Here is a 5,018-nt window from a genome sequence, read left to right as displayed (position 1 = left end):
GCACTCTCTGGACTCACTGCAGTGCATCCCAAGTGGTGCCAATGCACTCTCTGGACTCACTGCAGTGCATCCCCAGTGGTGCCAGTACACTCACTGGACTCACTGCACTGCATCCCCAGTGGTGCCAGTGCAGTCTCTGCACTCACTGAAGTGCATCTCCAGTGGTGCCAGAGCACTCTCTGGACTCACTGCAGTGCATCCCAGTGGTGCCAGTGCACTCTCTGGACACTCTGCACTGCATCCCCACTGGTGCCAGTGCACTCTCTGGACTCACTGCACTGCATCCCCAGTGGTGCCAGTGCACTCTCTGGACTCACTGCACTGCATCTCCAATGGTGCCAGTGCACTCTCTGGACTCACTGCACTGCATCCCCAGTGGTGCCAATGCACTCTCTGGACTCACTGCTGTGCATCCCCAGTGGTGCCAGTACACTCACTGGACTGACTGAAGTGCATTCCCAGTGGTGACATTGAAGTCTTTGGACTCACTGCACTCCATCCCCACTGGTGCCTTTGCACTCCCTGGACTCACTGCACTGCTCCAGCCGCGGCAGCCGCTCCAGCCGCGGTAGCCCTCCAGCCGTGGCAGCCGCTCCACTCGGTAGCGGCTGCCGCGGCTGGAGCGGCTGGAGCGGCTGCCGCGGCTGGAGCGGCTGCCGCGGATGGAGAGGCTGGCGCGGCTGGAGGGGCTGGAGCGGCTGCCGCGGCTGGAGCGGCTGGAGCGGCTGCCGCGGCTGGAGCGTCTGCCGCGGCTGGAGGGGCTACCGCGGGGTTGACTCGGCTGGAGCGGATGCCGAGGCTGGAACGGCACTCTCTGGACTCACTGAAATGCATTCTCAGTGGTGCCAGTGCACTCTCTGGACTCACTGCTCTGCATCCCCAGTGGTGCTAGTGCACTCTCTGGACTCACTGCAGTGCATCCCCAGTGGTGCCATTGCACTCTCTGGACTCACTGCACCGCATTCCCACTGGTGCCAGTGCGCTCTCTGGACTCACTGCACTGCATCCCCAGTGGTGCCAGTGCGCTCTCAGGACTCACTGCAGGGCATCCCCAGTGGTGCCAGTGCACTCTCTGGACTCACTGCACTGCATCCCCACTCCTGCCAGTGCACTCTCTTGACTCACTGCAGTGCATCCCCAGTGGTGCCAGTACACTCACTGGACTGACTGAAGTGCATCCCCAGTGGTGTCAGTGCACTCACTGGAGTCACTGCACTGCATCCCCAGTGGTGCAAGTGCACTCCCTGGACTCACTGCACTGCATTCCCAGTGGTGACAGTGAAGTCTTTGGACTCACTGCACTCCATCCCCACTGGTGCCTTTGCACTCCCTGGACTCACTGCACTGCTCCAGCCGCGGCAGCCGCTCCAGCCGCGGTAGCCCTCCAGCCGTGGCAGCCGCTCCACTCGGTAGCGGCTGGAGCGGCTGCCGCGGTTGGAGCGGCTGGAGCGGCTGCCGCGGCTGGAGCGGCTGCCGCGGATGGAGAGGCTGGCGAGGCTGGAGGGGCTGGAGCGGCTGCCGCGGCTGGAGCGGCTGGAGCGGCTGCCGCGGCTGGAGCGTCTGCCGCGGCTGGAGGGCCTACCGCGGGGTTGACTCGGCTGGAGCGGATACCGAGGCTGGAACGGCACTCTCTGGACTCACTGAAATGCATTCTCAGTGGTGCCAGTGCACTCTCTGGACTCACTGCTCTGCATCCCCAGTGGTGCTAGTGCACTCTGGACTCACTGCAGTGCATCCCCAGTGGTGCCAGTGCACTCTCTGGACTCACTGCACCGCATTCCCACTGGTGTCAGTGCACTCTGTGGACTCACTGCACTGCATCCCCAGTGGTGTCAGTGCACTCTCTGGACTCCCGGCACCGTATCCCCAGTGGTGCCAGTGCATTCGCTGGACTCACGGCACTGCATCCCCAGTGGTGCCAGTGCACTCTCTGGACTCACTGCAGTGCATCCCAAGTGGTGCCAATGCACTCTCTGGACTCACTGCAGTGCATCCCCAGTGGTGCCAGTACACTCACTGGACTCACTGCACTGCATCCCCAGTGGTGCCAGTGCAGTCTCTGCACTCACTGAAGTGCATCTCCAGTGGTGCCAGTGCACTCTCTGGACACTCTGCACTGCATCCCCACTGGTGCCAGTGCACTCTCTGGACTCACTGCACTGCATCCCCAGTGGTGCCAATGCACTCTCTGGACTCACTGCAGTGCATCCCCAGTGGTGCCAGTACACTCACTGGACTCACTGCACTGCATCCCAAGTGGTGCCAATGCACTCTCTGGACTCACTGCAGTGCATCCCAGTGGTGCCAGTGCACTCTCTGGACACTCTGCACTGCATCCCCAGTGGTGCCAGTGCACTCTCTGGACTCACTGCACTGCATCCCAAGTGGTGCCAATGCACTCTCTGGACTCACTGCAGTGCATCCCCAGTGGTGCCAGTACACTCACTGGACTCACTGCACTGCATCCCAAGTGGTGCCAATGCACTCTCTGGACTCACTGCAGTGCATCCCAGTGGTGCCAGTGCACTCTCTGGACACTCTGCACTGCATCCCCACTGGTGCCAGTGCACTCTCTGGACTCACTGCACTGCATCCCCAGTGGTGCCAGTGCACTCTCTGGACTCACTGCACTGCATCTCCAATGGTGCCAGTGCACTCTCTGGACTCACTGCACTGCATCCCCAGTGGTGCCAATGCACTCTCTGGACTCACTGCTGTGCATCCCCAGTGGTGCCAGTACACTCACTGGACTGACTGAAGTGCATTCCCAGTGGTGACATTGAAGTCTTTGGACTCACTGCACTCCATCCCCACTGGTGCCTTTGCACTCCCTGGACTCACTGCACTGCTCCAGCCGCGGCAGCCGCTCCAGCCGCGGTAGCCCTCCAGCCGTGGCAGCCGCTCCACTCGGTAGCGGCTGGAGCGGCTGCCGCGGCTGGAGCGGCTGGAGCGGCTGCCGCGGCTGGAGCGGCTGCCGCGGATGGAGAGGCTGGCGCGGCTGGAGGGGCTGGAGCGGCTGCCGCGGCTGGAGCGGCTGGAGCGGCTGCCGCGGCTGGAGCGTCTGCCGCGGCTGGAGGGGCTACCGCGGGGTTGACTCGGCTGGAGCGGATGCCGAGGCTGGAACGGCACTCTCTGGACTCACTGAAATGCATTCTCAGTGGTGCCAGTGCACTCTCTGGACTCACTGCTCTGCATCCCCAGTGGTGCTAGTGCACTCTCTGGACTCACTGCAGTGCATCCCCAGTGGTGCCATTGCACTCTCTGGACTCACTGCACCGCATTCCCACTGGTGCCAGTGCGCTCTCTGGACTCACTGCACTGCATCCCCAGTGGTGCCAGTGCGCTCTCAGGACTCACTGCAGGGCATCCCCAGTGGTGCCAGTGCACTCTCTGGACTCACTGCACTGCATCCCCAGTCCTGCCAGTGCACTCTCTTGACTCACTGCAGTGCATCCCCAGTGGTGCCAGTACACTCACTGGACTGACTGAAGTGCATCCCCAGTGGTGTCAGTGCACTCACTGGAGTCACTGCACTGCATCCCCAGTGGTGCAAGTGCACTCCCTGGACTCACTGCACTGCATTCCCAGTGGTGACAGTGAAGTCTTTGGACTCACTGCACTCCATCCCCACTGGTGCCTTTGCACTCCCTGGACTCACTGCACTGCTCCAGCCGCGGCAGCCGCTCCAGCCGCGGTAGCCCTCCAGCCGTGGCAGCCGCTCCACTCGGTAGCGGCTGGAGCGGCTGCCGCGGTTGGAGCGGCTGGAGCGGCTGCCGCGGCTGGAGCGGCTGCCGCGGATGGAGAGGCTGGCGAGGCTGGAGGGGCTGGAGCGGCTGCCGCGGCTGGAGCGGCTGGAGCGGCTGCCGCGGCTGGAGCGTCTGCCGCGGCTGGAGGGCCTACCGCGGGGTTGACTCGGCTGGAGCGGATACCGAGGCTGGAACGGCACTCTCTGGACTCACTGAAATGCATTCTCAGTGGTGCCAGTGCACTCTCTGGACTCACTGCTCTGCATCCCCAGTGGTGCTAGTGCACTCTGGACTCACTGCAGTGCATCCCCAGTGGTGCCAGTGCACTCTCTGGACTCACTGCACCGCATTCCCACTGGTGTCAGTGCACTCTGTGGACTCACTGCACTGCATCCCCAGTGGTGTCAGTGCACTCTCTGGACTCCGGCACCGTATCCCCAGTGGTGCCAGTGCATTCGCTGGACTCACGGCACTGCATCCACAGTGGTGCCAGTGCACTCTCTGGACTCACTGAAGTGCATTCTCAGTGGAGCCAGTGCACTCTCTGGACTCACTGCACTGCATCCCCAGTGGTGCCAGTGCACTCTCTGGACTCACTGCAGTGCATCCCCAGTGGTGCCATTGCACTCTCTGGACTCACTGCACCGCATTCCCACTGGTGCCAGTGCGCTCTCTGGACTCACTGCACTGCATCCCCAGTGGTGCCAGTGCGCTCTCAGGACTCACTGCAGGGCATCCCCAGTGGTGCCAGTGCACTCTCTGGACTCACTGCACTGCATCCCCAGTCCTGCCAGTGCACTCTCTTGACTCACTGCAGTGCATCCCCAGTGGTGCCAGTACACTCACTGGACTGACTGAAGTGCATCCCCAGTGGTGTCAGTGCACTCACTGGAGTCACTGCACTGCATCCCCAGTGGTGCAAGTGCACTCCCTGGACTCACTGCACTGCATTCCCAGTGGTGACAGTGAAGTCTTTGGACTCACTGCACTCCATCCCCACTGGTGCCTTTGCACTCCCTGGACTCACTGCACTGCTCCAGCCGCGGCAGCCGCTCCAGCCGCGGTAGCCCTCCAGCCGTGGCAGCCGCTCCACTCGGTAGCGGCTGGAGCGGCTGCCGCGGTTGGAGCGGCTGGAGCGGCTGCCGCGGCTGGAGCGGCTGCCGCGGATGGAGAGGCTGGCGAGGCTGGAGGGGCTGGAGCGGCTGCCGCGGCTGGAGCGGCTGGAGCGGCTGCCGCGGCTGGAGCGTCTGCCGCGGCTGGAGGGCCTACCGC

The sequence above is a fragment of the Anser brachyrhynchus genome (assembly GCF_964034855.1).
Source record: "Anser brachyrhynchus genome assembly, contig: SCAFFOLD_180, whole genome shotgun sequence".
Classification (NCBI taxonomy): Eukaryota; Metazoa; Chordata; class Aves; order Anseriformes; family Anatidae; genus Anser; species Anser brachyrhynchus.
This window is presented reverse-complemented; position numbering follows the sequence as displayed.